Source organism: Pinus tabuliformis, chromosome 9 (assembly GCF_031772625.1).
Source record: "Pinus tabuliformis cultivar Carrire ecotype Pingquan chromosome 9, CPIR1, whole genome shotgun sequence".
Classification (NCBI taxonomy): Eukaryota; Viridiplantae; Streptophyta; class Pinopsida; order Pinales; family Pinaceae; genus Pinus; species Pinus tabuliformis.
The window spans coordinates 909461205-909477666 of record NC_142307.1 but is presented as its reverse complement, the minus strand read 5'-3'; positions in this window follow the sequence as shown (position 1 = coordinate 909477666).

The following is a 16462-nucleotide window of genomic DNA, read 5'->3' as shown; positions in this document are numbered from 1 at the left end:
AATTAATAAACATGGTTAGTTAATAGGTTTAAAATTTTAGTAATCAAATTAAATAATTTATTCATAAATAGAAACAATGGGATAAACTCCCTAATAATTAAGTAGAAATTGAATTAAATCATAAATTTTATTTAATATATAATAAAAATAATTAGAAACTTAAAAAATTAATATAAAAAATGAAATTAGTTTTAGCAAATAAATTAAATTATAGTAAAAATATTATATTATCACTAAAACATTCTTAACAATAAATTAAAATACTTATCAATTAAAACAACAAATAACTGAGTAAATAAAATAATTTTATTTTAATATTTATATTTTTAAAGGAATATATTGAACCTATGTTTCACAAGATATATCTAGGTAAGAACAGCTACCCTTGAAAATATATCTACTTGTACTTTACACATAAAAAATAATAAAAAATAATGAATATCTGTAACTTCTTCCGGGTTTAGACAAATCAAATTTCTTTCGGGTGTAAATTTCTTTTACTGCACACTGCTGGCACGATCTCTTGGTGTATCTGTAGGTGATTATCATCTGCGCTTAATGTTATCATCTTCGCTTCATGTTTCATTCTAGGTTAATAGATGTGCTTAACCTGTTTTTGAAATTAGTAGGCAGTGCTCCCATATATTTTTAATTAAATAATTAAAAATAAATAAAATAATGTAATAATAAGAAATAATTATTTTAATTAATTTTTAATAGTTATTAGAAAATAATTTATATTTTTGAATAATTCTTAGTAGTAAATTTTTTTTAATAAAAAAATAATAATAAAAAATAATTATTTTTAATAATAATAATAAAAAAAAAATTAATTTTAATTAATTTTCAATTAGAATTAGATTATTTTATTTATTTTTATTATTTAATTAAAATATATTAATTATTTAGTTAAAAATGTATTTAATTATTTAAAATAATTAAATTATTATTATATAAAATGAAAATTATCTTTTATAATCAACTATATAAAATGAAAAATAGATAGATTTTATAATTTATAATTAACTATATAGAATGAAAAATATATACATTTTATAGTTTATAATTAACTCTATAAAATGAAATTTATATTTATTTAATTGTTTATATAGATTTATAATTTTCATGCTTCTATAATCCATACTTGAATTATTGTGAAATTTTTTGGCAATAATCAAAAGGATAAAAGCTTTGCACAGTAAGCTTTTTGAATAATATTATACCCTAGGAATATGAACCCTTATATTAAAAAACCCAAGGGATCGATAATATAAACTTAAGGGAAAAAAATCCGAGGGATTATAAACCCACGGGAATAATATTAAACCCAAGGAATTAATATTATAAACCAAGGTATATAAACTTTGAGACAAATATTGTCTCGATATCAAAATCATCGACAATTATGGTCAACCATGTTTTATAGAATCAAACATGGTCAATCATGATTGAATGTCACATTGTCACAAATACTGTCTTGGTATGAAAATCAACCATGGTCAACCATGTTCCAATGTCGCATTGTCACAAAGATTGTCTCAATATGTAAATTGATCGTGGTCAACTATGGTCCTGTGTTTCATTATGGTAAGGATTGTCTCAATATGATAATCAACCATGGTCAACCATGTTTATTTTCATGTTTATAGTATTTATCCCAGGGTTTATATACCTTGGCTTTATAATATTAGTCCATTGCCTTAAATATTATTCCCTTGGATTCATAATCCCTTGGGGTTTTAGTATTATCCCCTTGGGTTTATTATTTCCTTAGGTTTATAATATTAGCCACGGTTAATCATTGCCAAGCATGGTCAACCATGGTCGAATGTCATATTGTGACAGATATCGTCTCAATATGAAAATCAGCCATGGCCAACTATGGTCTAATGACGCGTTGTGACAGAGATTGTCGTGATATGAAAATCCATCCTTGTCAACCATGGTCCAATGTCACATTGTGCCAATGATTGTCTCAACATGGAAATCAAACATGGTTGGCCATGTCTATTTTAGGGTTTAGAATATTTATATTAGGGTTTATATAACTTGGGATAATAATTTTTATCCCTTGGGTTTATTGATATAAGGATTCATATTCCTAGGGTTTAATTGTATTCCTTTAGGTTTATTATCAATCATATTCAACTATGGTAAACCATATTGAACCATGGTTAATCATTGTCGATCATGGTCAACCATGCCCAACCATTGTCTACCATGTTTTGTAAATTCAATCATTGTCAACCATGGTGTAATGACCAAATATTGGGTTTATAATAATAGTTCCTTGGGTTTAATATTATCCACTTGGGTTCATAATCCCTTCTGGTTTTAGTATTAATCCCTTGGGTTAATTATTCCCTTGGGCTTATAATATCAATCCCTTAGGATTATTATTCCCTTCGGTTTATAATATCAATCACTTGGGGTTTTAGTATTAATCCCATGGATTTATTATTAGCCAACCATGGTCAAATGTCGCATTACGACAAAGATTGTCTCAATATGAAAATAAGACATGGTTAACGATGGTCACATTGTGTCAAAGATTGTCTCATGGTCCAACGTCACATTGTGACAACCATGGTCAACCTTGGTCCAATGTCACATTCTAACACATATTGTCTCAATATGAAAATCAACCATCATGAACCATTGTCAATCATGGTCAACCAAGGTCCAATGTTAAATTGTGGGAAAGATTCTACTGATTTGAAAATCAATCATGGTCAAGCATGGTCCAACATCACATTGTGACAAGGATAATCTCAATATGAAAATCAACCATTGTCAACCATGGTCAACCATGTTTATTTGAATGTTTATAATATTTATCTTAGAGTTTATATACCTTGGCTTTATAATATTAGTCCCTTTGAGATAATATTATTCAACGAAGGTGAACCATGTTTTATAAAATCAATTGTGGTCAACCATGATTAAGTATTGTTGACCATTGGCCAATGTCACATTGTCACAATGATTATTTAAATATTAAAATCAATGAGTGTCTCAACCATGGTCCAACTTAGAAATATGATAAAGATTGTTTCAATATGATAATCATGGTTGATGATGATCAAGCATGGTCAACCTTGGTCAAACATGGTCAACCTTGTTTTATGAAATCAAACATTGTCATCCACGGTCAATAATGGCCAACCATGGTCGAGCATCGTATTGTGACAAAAATTGACTTGATATGAAAACCAGCCATGGTTAAGCATGGTCAAGCATGGTCCAATGTCACATTCTCACAAGAATTGTCTCTATATGAAAATCAAGCATGGTCAACCATTTTTATTTTAGTGTTTACAATTTTATCGTAGGGTTTATATACCTTGGGTTTATAATATTAGTCCCTTAGGTTTAATAATATTCTCTTGGGTTCATAATCCCTTGGGGTTTTATTATTAATCCCTTAGGCTTATAATAACAATCTCTTGGGTTTATAATATCAATCATGGTAAACCATGGTCGGTCAATCATGTTTATTTTAGTGTTTAATATATTTATCTTAGGGTTTATATACCTTGGTTTTATAATATTAGTCCCTATGGTCCAACGCCACATTGTGACAACCATGGTCAACCTTGGTCCAATGGTGAATTCTGACACAGATTCTCTCAATATGAAAATCAACCATCATGAACCATCGTCAATCATGGTCAACCATGGTCCATATTAGTAGGGTTTATTGATATAAGGGTTCATATTCCTAGGGTTTAATATTATTTGTTTAGATTTATTATTAATCATGGTCAACTATCATAAACCATAGTCAATCATGGTTAATCATGGTCAATCATGGTCAACCATGGCCAGCCATTGTCTACCATGCTTTATAAATTCAATCATGGTCAACCATGGTCCAATGTCACACTCGGCAAATATTGTGTCATTATGAGAATCAAATATGGTCAACCATGGTCCATTGTGACCTTGTGGCAAAGATTCTCTCGATTTAAAAATCAATCATGGTCAACCATGGTACAACATCACATTGTGATAAGGACTGTATCAATATCAAAATCAACCGTGGTCAGCCATGTTGATTTTAGTGTTTACAAAATTTATCTTAGGGTTTATATACATTGGCTTTAAAATATTAGTCCCTTTGGTTTAATATTATTCAACGAATGTCAGCTATGTTTTATAAAATCAATTATGTTGAACCTTGGTTAATCATGGTCAATTATTGGCCAACGTCGCATTTCAAAAAATATTGTTTCATTATGAAAATCAATCATTAACATAGTTTTGAGAAACGGTGAACCTAAGGAAGTTTTAAATTTCCATGTTATTTCATGAAAACAAGTTTTGTAATTGAATTAAACTCGCATATTTAACTGACTTTACTAAACCTAAGTATCAGAAATGTACAAAAGCAATACAATTTGTGTGCATCGCAGAATTTATTGACGCCATCTTTACAACATAAACAAAGAAATAAAAGACAAAAATCCCATGCAAAGTGAAAGCGTAATTCACTTGGAATTCCGATATGGAAATCTAGACAGTACCACCCTTACTGCATACAAAAATTTTCACACAGCGCAATATATTATTTTTTTCTATGTCAATTCTTCGAGTGGACATACCGTCCTTCTCTTCAAAACACAGTTCTAACTCATCATGTCCGTGTCTTGAATTGAACGTGATGCCCGGCACTTCAAAGGAATGAACATGAGTGGTAGGGGTGGCATGATAGTCGTTTCCATTCTTGTGAGACAAAAAGAGGGTCTATTGTCCGACTTGAACAAGGAAGAGACTCCAATCCCTTAAAAGCTATTCAATTGGATTCTTCTACTTTATCGAGACTCCCAAACATGGGAAGACTTTTTTGGCAACACCCAAAACTTATTTGATTGCCAAGAGCTTCTAGATTTATATGCCTCATAAGTTACAGTACCACCAGAAGTTGATGCTTGTCAAAGTGTCACATGAAAAATTGTACCATTGGCTAAAAGAATACAAACTTATCTAGGCCCACAATACATTACATCTTCATTCATTGAATTCATTCCTAATCCAAATCTAGGATCTTCAAATTCTTCATCTGGAATTTCAAAGTCTTCTGATTTGAAAATCCCTTTCATTGGATCATGATATGGATCAGGGAGTATTTCTAGTTCTTTTTATTCTGTTTGTGAATATTCTCCTTTTGTGGGTTGTGCATGTAAATAATGTATATTGTGCCCCTGATGTGCTTCAAGACATAGCCTTCTATTCTCTCCGACTTCTTTTTTGAGATCTTTGATAGCTTGACTAATTGTAGGAAGTGTTTGAGGAAGATCATCTCCTGGGAGAATTGTCATTATTATCCCCAATGTAGATACAGTCATTATTTTATGTTTGGAGATGAAACAATATGAAGAATATGAAAACAATCAATGCAATCAACAAAATATTCCTCCAAAAAACCCAATTCATGGAAGTAGCTCGAGTAGTGTCAACAATTCCAATGAAGAATGACCATCGATTTCGATATCAATGCAATCTCTTGTATTTTTTGAAATATTTATCTAGGAAATTAAGAAATTTTGTTTAATCTAATGGACATAGTGTCCCAATTGAAAGACAAGGGGTTACCAATGAAAATCTCATTTTCAAAATAATTGTTTGTGAAAATAAGACATTTTGTTTAATGTAATGGACATAGTGTCCCAATTGAAAGACAAGGGGTTACAAATGAGAAACGGTGAACCTAAGGGAGTTTTAAATTTCCATGTTATTTCATGAAAACAAGTTTTGTAATTGAATTAAATTCGCATATTTAACTGACTTTACTAAACATAAGTATCAGTAATGTACAAAATCAATACAATTTGTGTGCATCACAAAATTTATTTACGTCGTCTTTATAGCATAAACAAAGAAATAAAAGACAAAAAGCCCATGCAAAGTGAAAGCGTAATTCACCTGGAATTCCGATATGGAAATATGGACAGTGCAATCCTTAGTGCATACAAAAATTTTCATTGAGAGTGATATATTATTTCTTGCGATGTCAATTCTTTAAGTGGACATATCGTCCTTCTCTTTGAAACACAGTTCCATCTCATCATGTCCACGTCTTGAATTCAACCTAATGCCCAACACTTCGAAGGAATTAACATGAGTGGTAGGGGGAGCATGGTAACTATTTCCATTCCTATGAGGCAAAAAGAGGGTCTGTTGTCCGAATTGAACAAGGAAGAGACCCCAGTCCCTCAAAATATATTCAATTGGATGCTTCTACATTATCGAGACTCCGAAACATGGGAAGACTTTCCTGGCAACACCCAAAACTTATTCGATCACCAAGAGCTTCTGGATTTATATGCCTCATAAGTTACGGTACCACCAGAAGTTGATGGTTGTCGAAGTGTCACATGAAAAATTGTACCATTGGCTAAAAGAATAAAATCTACTCTAGGCCCTTGCTGGGATAATGCCATTATTTTGGTTACAGCATTAGAGTAAAACTTCAAAGGCTCTTCAAGCACTCAAAACGTGACTTCCTCCATCATGAAGTGGTGTATTTAGCTATAAAAATCCAAGAAGTTGAGAAGGTATCAGCCGCAAATGCAGACTACAAAAGGCACGAACATGTATTTTTGAAATCTTAATGTGCAACACAATATTGTTATGTATACTCAAGGAAGCCATTTTTCATTCTTCACATATTCTCACCATTTACAACATCTCCCGATTTACTTTTAGCTTACCACTACATCTTTTCTTCTTCTAGTATAAAAAATATCATCGAAAAAAATAAATAAATAAAATGTTTGGCTTTCATAAAAATTTGTATTAAAATAAATCGTCTATCCACCAAGCATTAGGTTTAAATGAAAATCAAACGTGAATGAATATCGATGCACTCTCTAAGTATTTTTCATTGCTATGATCGATCTCCACACATTGGAAGTGATGGAGCGATCTTTCTTATCTCACATTCATTGTAGTGGGTAAGCCTTCTCATTCTTACAACCTCACACTTAGGCGCTACTCTCATAGCTTGAGATGGAGATTGCTCATACAAAGACCGAGCTGGCTTATTTAGTTCTAACTCTTAGGAATCTAAAATACTTGGTGGATGTATTGTGAGGATAAGAACTATGCTTTCGATGATGATTATCATTATCTCAAGCTTAAACCTTATCCCTTATCCCTCCAAATTGGGGTGAATAGCAAGAAAATCAGTATAGAGAAACCACACTATTATCAAGGAAACAATAGGAGTACCACAGATTGTCTCTGGCGTTTCTTCAATCCCTTTATACCAGTGTAGCCCCTCGATTGAAATTAATAGGAACACTTTGATTTTCGGCACTTTTCCCATTAGTTTCCATGACCAACGTTAGGGCTTATCTCTGACAAAAAAAAATTGAGATCCATGCATTTTTGGATAACCATGTTCTCTCCACGTTTTATTTTTGTGGTAATTTCCTATCCGACTAATGCAACGATCCATATGAGTGGAGGGGATGATGTTGAAAAAAATAAACTAAACAATGACTTTCTTTGGTTAAGTGATTGTATGCTTTAAAGGGTGTTCCTACTTTTACCTTCCTTCGTGGCATTCTTTTTCGACTAAGATTGTTTTAATCTCCATGGATTGGAATGTACACCATAAGTAACACCTGAATAAAACTTTAAGCGCCAAGTCATATGGCTACCATATTCCTCCCTGACACACGGAAACCCTGTTCCGTCCATTGCCTGTGCAATTGTATTGGGTTTTTCTGATCACTTGAACACGGAATGTCCCCATTGTTTTCTTTCCGGTAAAAGCATCTACTGAAATTTCATCTCATTATCCTTCAACATACTTATAGTCATTGTTTCCGCCCCAGATCCTATGATATGTGTTTCAGTTATCAAAATTTAGACCCTTCAATGCTTTGTTCTTGAGATTTTTTTCCACCTGGTGTTTTTCTCTGTGCCAAAAGGCAAGAGGCAGCACAACAATGTCCCTATAAAATCTGTAGAGAAAGCTCTTCCCACAGATTAGAGTTTAGATAGCCCAGTGCACATTTTTATGATATAAGGATAGACAAATTTACTACAAGGTTAATGCTGAAGAGAGAGAAATGAGGCTTTTGCAGAACAATTTTTATTTTTATTTTTCTTCTGTAAAGGTATACAACCAAAAATCCCAATGCAACTGAGCCAGTCGAAACCTTTATAAAGGAGGAACTATGCCAAGAAAAACTACAACAAATCATAACCCTTTGTCAAAAATAAATATGGTCGACAAATCTAGCAAGCCAACACCCTTTGGATTTCCTTGGCTACAAGAAAGGATTTTACTTTGTTCAACAAGTGCGAAAAAAATTCCAGAGACCAATCGCTTGCTAGAGAGAATTGTTAACAACTGGATCATTACTGACTTACTAACAACTAAGATGCAACATGCCCAAGAATGGTTTCAATATAACAGATAAGGCTTTTACTCATCCTTTTATTTTTAACTGATGGTAACTATTTGAGGTCTTTAAACCCTACCTGGATAAAGACCTCTTTACACATAAAACCCACAAATATTTATGTTATTTAATATCATCATCATATTTTATATGAAGTGGTCTTATCCTACACGAATGTTTAGTTCTTCTATATTTCCTTAATTTTAACTCAACCCCATTCTGCACAATTATGCCATAAGTTAACCAATTTAAATATGGACATAAAATCCCCATTGGAAATATAACAGATATAACTTATTGATCCTTTAATAACCATGGTTAGATATATATATATATATATATATATATATATATATATATATAATTCTAATTTCCCTAGGTAGCGAGAATCATTATGAATTTAATGGCTTAAATTTCGAGATAGGGTTTGAGTTATTTCCCTTATGGCAATTTTTATAATCAAACCCGAAACATTATCGAGGTAGATGATTCCATAGGCCACAAGGTCGGAACTCTTGCACCGATACCATTTGTAACATACCTCCTAGGCCTACCTGAGAATTTAGCTCCTAGTCTCCCACCATGTAAAATGTTTCGTTATTTATCGTTAAGATTGAACCTTTGCCAAGGGTATATTTCGCCCACCAAGAGTTAATAAATTAAGTCTAAAGTAGCTAATCTAACCATGCATCAAAATCATAGTTCTATAAACTTAGTATATTATTATACAATGGATAGAATGGTTAAAAACAGTTCTTGTGTACACATGCAAATGGATAATCAGGCCATTAGAAACTATACAGTGGAGTACATGCATTTATATCTTGTACTTTTTATCAGCCAAATTGAACTAGAGACATAGTATAACATTAACACATACCAGGTCCTTCCTCTAACATAATGATGATCAGCTTCATATTTATTGGATAATTAACCCATCCATACATATGTATATGATAAGCCAACTTTTTGTAGTAATCCTATAATTACATAAGGGTTCCATGTGTGTTCTATCATCCACAAGAAATCACAATCCCATGTTATGCTTCTACCACTACCTCTACTTTCGCAGTAAAAGTCACATGCATAAGATACAGAACCACTTATCAATACATTGGCTAACAAATAACTGACGCAATATAAGTAAGAACTAGAACCCTCCTTAGGTGTGCTTCATCAAAATTAATAGATTAAATAAATGGTACCTTCGCCTCTATAGTTACAAAATTAGAATCAAAATCATTCATCATGCAAAGATATCATTCTCCTACATAATTATCACCCATACAATTTAAACAATAAGCTGAAATCATTGCAACCATTTGTAGGATAGGGAACAACATACAGTACAATCCACGCATATGATACTGACTAAAACTCACTTGGAGGGAGGTGCACCACCACGCAACCATTAATCACCTTTGATTCCCCCCAAGCTGAGGTTCTTGCCAGGATCAACTGTCCTCAATTGATCAATGCACTAGGTATTTAATACCCTCTTTCATGATTTAGTTTCCATTAGCGATGTCTCGCTTTTATGGATTTTTCCATTTGCCTAGGTCTTTTTCAGAAAATCTTGTCTTTATCTACCATGAGGTTTTTCCTCATAAATCTTGACTTTATCTCTTGCAAGGCTTTTAAGTCTGATGGATTTCCAATCCATCCAAGCTTATATAGAATCACATCTATAAGCTTTATCATGAAAGATTCATCTCTATCCCATTCCTCAATGGGATTTGGAAAGAATATCCTCTCTCTTTGTGCTCCACCCTCCAAATTATTTATTTTATTAATTTATTTAATAACCCATTTTCCTTTCATATTACATATCACACCTAGCTTTCCTCAACTTAGGTTTAGAATAGTTTAACCCACAAAGGAGGGTATCACACCTAGCTTTCCTTAGCTTAGGTTGAAAATAATTTAGCACACAAGGGAGGGGTGTTACAAGACCCAAATCCTTCATTGAAAATTTGTTGCCCAAATGTTTCTTCAACCTATTGATCATATTTTTATCATGCCCAACAATCAACATGTCATCCACATATAACAATAATATGATATACTTTCCTTGATCATACCTCTTGATATGGACATAATGGTCAACTTCCAACCTGTGAAAATCATGTTCCAACATGAATGAATCAAATTGCTTGTACCATTGTCGAGGTGCCTATTTCAACACATAAAGACTCTTCTTCAACCTGCAAAAAAGTTCTTCTTTGCCTTCTTCTATGAAGCCTTCTGGTTCACAATGAAGGAAAGCAATCTTTACATCTAATTGTTCACATTCAAAATGTAAAGCAGCAACAAGACCAAGAATCACTCCGATGAATGACATATTAACAACAAGTAAGAAAATTTTAGTGAAGTTAATACCTTCCTCTTGGGAAAATCCTTTCACCACCAGCCTTGCTTTATACCTCTCCCTATTTTTGTCTCCTTCATGCTTAATCATGTAAACCCATTTGTTTTTTAGAGCCTTTCTACATTTTGGGATATTTACCAACTCCCAAGTTTTATTTTCGAGAAAACAAAATTCTTCCATTCTTTACTTTGCTCAAATTTACAATATTCTTGAAAATAATTAGGGTCGCTTTCATTAGTCAATAATATATAGTTTGAAGGAGGATACCTTTGTGAAGGCTTATGAGGAGTAGAAAATCTGCGAACCAACTATGGTGGTGCATTATCAAGTTGAATCTCATATAAAGGTTTCCGAAATATTACTTCTTCGTGTTCATAACTTTCCACTTTTTGTCCTTCCTGCTCTTGAATTTACTATTCATTTTGAAGAAGAATCACATAACCATAAAACCATATGCACAACAAATTAACTCATATAACAATAAACTGTCGAAAAAGGCAGAAAGCCATCATGTGGTCTCTCATGCTCATGTAATTCTCATTTTTTCTCAAATAATTTAATAATACATTTAAATACATGAGCAAGTGGTTTTAAGATAGTGCGTCTATCTTAGACTCACTTGGTTGAGACAATTTCTCAACTTACACACTAATTTAGGAGAGCTAGTTGGAGAGAATCTCTCATCCAAACTAGAATCCTTGGTTTGAGGAATTCTCATGATTTTATTTATTTAATTGGATTTATTATTGATTTTTAAGAGAGTGAGGCTAACATTCCCCCCCTCAATGATAAATCCAAAAACAAACAAGGAACCATCTTCCGAGTTCTCAAGTCGATCCTCAAAAATCATTTGCCTGAATAAACTGCCAAAGCTGGATGCTGGAAAAAAACTCAAATCTGAAGAGAACATGAGTCAGCTGCATGAATGATCCTTCTCTGAATGTTGCTTGACAACTCCATCATGTACCAAGCCATAAAAGGATCCAACTATCCTTTGCTTGAAAACAACATCTGGTGTCCACTAACACAACTTGATGAACTCCCACTGGCGTATTTGCTAATGATGATCGCCCACTGGCTAAAGATTGCAAAAAACAACTCAATATTTCTTTTGCTATGATGAAAGTTTCTCACTAATGCCCACTGGCGAATTTGTTGATGCTCAATGTTGATGAAAAATGCCCATTGGCTACTTTGCTAATGTTGTCGAGACTTTCAGTCTGACAACCACTTGTCAATTTCATTGACATTTTCCCCCCTTTGTCAACTGAAAGGAGAGGCAATCTTCTCCAAAATATATCTAAACTCCCTTGTTTAGGTGGAGGAGTATTTCACTGATGTACTCCCCTGTTCAACTACACGAGAGTACCATATTTGTTTGATTGTTAGCTGCAATATGTGTGAGTGAATCCGATTCTAAAACTTGTACAATCTTCTGGCTATGGATGACCATTCCTAGCGATCAATCCATGAATAATTATTCTTTAATCTGGCAGGTTGGTCTTGTTTGCAGCATTTCTCTGATGAATGATTTTTCTTGCCACAATGGTGACAAGGATGGAGATCAAAGCACTGATCTTCCACATGACTGATTCTTTGACAATGAGAACATGTTGTTTCGTCTGCAACTTGAGTGTGCATGCATTTCGGTTTTTTTGCACTTTCAGTTTTTGTGCATTGATGTATATCTGCAACTTGCAGAGAACTTGCTGAGGTGATATGTTCAAGTAATCTGGCACTGACAAACTGAATGGGCTTTGAATAATTAGGGATATGTAAGTTTTCGTCATTTTCGACATATCCTAAGTCGTGTCGATTTCGATTACTTTGGATTTATTCCCATGGCTTGATGATGGGTTTGGAAGAAAGTTGCACTTGAACAACTTCGACACTTGAAGTTGTTTGGATGAATGAGTTCGAATGATTAGCTGTATCTGGAAAAGACTTGGAAGAAACATGCTTCTCTTGCAACCCATTTCTCTGTAGTTGCATCTCTAGTTGAAGGAACTCAATCGTTCCATGTGCATGTTGAATATGCAGTTAAATGTCAACAAAAGTTGATTTGCTGATTTGCACCATGTCTTCAGTAGTTGAGAGGATCAAATTGTTAAGAATCTTTAATAATTGAATGTTGTTTGCCATGTGAACTTGCTAGAACTCATGCTCACTTGAACTTGTTCTAACAATTGATTGTTTGAACTCACACTTGCTTGCTTTCACACTCACTTGATGCTTGCTTCAATCAGTTTTAGGCTTGCTTGATATAGAAGTCATGCTTCAAAATTGCACACTTGAGTTGATCACTGAAATGACAGGCTTGCTTGTAGTGTTTGCTAATTGTTGATTCTTTACACACTTTCTTGAATTGTTGACTTGATGCTCGCTTGATGATGATCACTTTGCTTGAAAGGAAATTTATGAATGTTGTAATGAATTTTACAAAGGCTTGCTTGCTGTGGGTTGAACTGTCGCACTTGATTTGGTTACTTGACACACTCACTTGATTTGAGTGCACTTGTTGTAGACACATGCTTGTTTTGATGCTTACTGGAAGATTAGAAGTCACACTCGTTTGATGATGATTTCTTGCTTGATTATTTTATGAACACGCTCGCTTGCTTGATTGTTTTTACATGAAATACTTGTTTTTTTTATTGTTTTAAATGACATGCTTGCTTGTTGATGATTGTTGTACTTGATTTAAAGACCTATTGTCTTGAACTCTTGGGTGATTTATGCACTTAGTGATGCACTGAATGTGCTAAAAGAAAATGATGGGTGTTGAACACTGTTGAAAATGCACCCAAATGATAAATGTTCAAGTGACAAATGACTTGAATTAATGTATTCACTATAACAAATCAAATGAGGGTGTCAGTTATAATCGAAAATACACCCGTACAATTCAAGAATAGTTTATCTGCAAGTGATACAAAAAGTGTTGATGCTGTTTATGCCGTTAGGCTTGAAGTGGTTAATTTGTAGCATCCTTAACTTGATGGCATGAATTAGCTGTTGTGAAATGTTTTTGCAGAAGATTGCTTTTTATCAAGTCGATGATGTGACGCTTTGTGTTTATGAACTTAAGTGATTACAAGAGTGTTGATTTCAGGAGCTTGGTTGAGCATGCTTATATTTAAGCATTTCTTATGTCCATTTAGTTTATGTAAACACATGAAAAAGAAAGCATTTAATGAACGTGACACAAACCATGCAAACACATTCATGACATAGAGTGTACCTATGGTCCCCTTATTCAATTTTCGGCAGATGTAGGACACGATCACCACAAAAAGATATGTTTTTATTTAAATATAGGAGTACATCAACCTTCACCTTCTCAATCAATGATAATTCCAAGCTCACATTCCCTTGAAGAAAATTCTCTTCAAAAAATAAAAGTACACTCTGCTAAAAAGTTTTCTTCAAAATATAACAACGAGCTTTACCTTTTAAAAATATTCACTTATCACTCCAAATTTTAAAATAATTTCACCCTATTGCTCCAAAATGACAAAACCCACACCTTACTAAAAAATTTAAAAAACATCAACCTTAGAAAATGAATCCCAATCTTCACCCTTATTACTCCCAAAATAAAAAATAACTTATTACTCCAAAAAGAACTTAAAACAATGCACACTTATGGCTCCAAAATTACAGAAATAAATTTACCTTATCTCTCCCAAAATATCTTCTTATTGCTCCCATACAAAACATGCATCTTATCACTCCATTACAAATCTTTTCTTTTTAAAATTCTTTTACATAAATCCCATTAAAATATTTTTAAAACTTTATGAAATCACTTAAAAGTGATCTAACCTTGTCTTTCAAATAATTTTATAATTTATGCATGTAAAAGCATAAAGTAAAATACCCACCATAAAAAATATTTGGTTGAAGACTTTTCAGTGACCTTATTCAGTTAATTATTTTGCCTTTGACTTGGACGTAGGCCACTCCCACATTGCATTGCAGGTCTTCCACGCAATCTTTCAATGCAACATATTAGGGTCTTCAACACATGCGGGCTCCCCTCACTCTCTCAACCTTACACTGTTTCTCAACTCTGTACATGTTACTGCACGTAGAACTACCAATCCATTATATCAAACTTTAAAGCAGGAATGATGTCAGCAACATCGATAAGATAACTACCAGCTTAATCAAGTCCTGCTCAACCCTAAAAATCTCATCCTAGGACTGCATCCCAGCGGTGAAATGCAAAACACAATGAATTTCCTGCCTCCAGTCTGGTACAGCCTTAGCAAATAGTTTTCATAATCTTTTAGTAGTGACTCCACAAACAGTTGAGGGCCAATAGTCGCCTGCAGAGACTCATTCACCATGTAATTCCCGTCAATATCATTAGCTCCAACGTTGATTGCAGGAACAACATTAGACAAAAAATATTCCACAGCATATGAAAGAAATTTCTAAACTCCTTCACCTGGCACTCAAAGGGAATGGCGTTCAGGTGTTGAAGAGTGGAATCAAGCAAGCCACTTTGAGCAAAAGTAAAATTAGTACAATGAGAGATATCCAAATACACTTTAGGTTGAAACCAAGGAGTAGGAAAGGGTAACCCTAAACGAGAGGCTATGAAATCAAAAAGTGTTTGGCCATGAGAGAACCAACTAGTGAGTCTCTGGAAGAAAGATTGGCCATATGGAGCAAAGTCAGCCCGAGCCTCGATACTGGCATTCACAAAAAGGGGATGAAATTTCTGAGATTCAGGTTGGATAACCACCGACTCGTTCCGGTAGCTGCAAATTTTGGCTCTAATCCTATATCGCTAATCTATACTTTACATATAGAGGACTCTATGCCAACCCTTTTTATTAAACACTGTTACACCCCCAATCCCTAATCTGTGTAGGCCTTTCGACTTAATGTATGTAATGAGGATATGCTGATAAGAATGAGCTTTGATGTGGCACAGTCAATCGCTCAAAGTCGAGACTTAAAATGGAAAAACCTATACTAGTAACACAAATCCAAGATCCCATGCAACATTGTAGTCCTGATGATTTGAACCCAAGATTTTTTTAAAAATTGTCGAATTCGAGACTACCGAACATCAAGAGCGGTTCACTAAGGGAGTCCGAGACTGGAAATCCAAGCATAAATTGAGAATACATAGCAAACACGGCCTGATATTCCTGCACATGGTGCATGCTCTCTGTTTCTCATCATTCCAGACTTCACACATCACAAACCCAACACATTACTACAAAATACACAACGATAAACTACAGTGTCCCTATGCCTTCGACACTCCTATGAGGGAGTTAGCTTAGATAGGTTTTGATGCCACATAAAGAAGAATCACCTAGCCATAAAACCATATGCACAACAAATTAACTCATAGAACAATAAACTAGCGGAAAAGGCAGAGAGCCATCATGTGGTCTCTCATGCTCATGTAATTCTCATTTTTTCTCAAATAATTTAATAATACATTTAAATACATGAGCAAGTGGTCTTAAGATAGTGCGTCTATCTTAGAATCACTTGGTTGAGAAGATTTCTCTATCTTAGACTCACTTGGTTGAGAAGATTTCTCAACTTACACACTAATTTAGGAGAGCTAGTTGGAGAGAATCTCTCATCCAAACTAGAATCCTTGGTTTGAGGAATTCTCATGATTTTATTTATTTAATTGGATTTATTA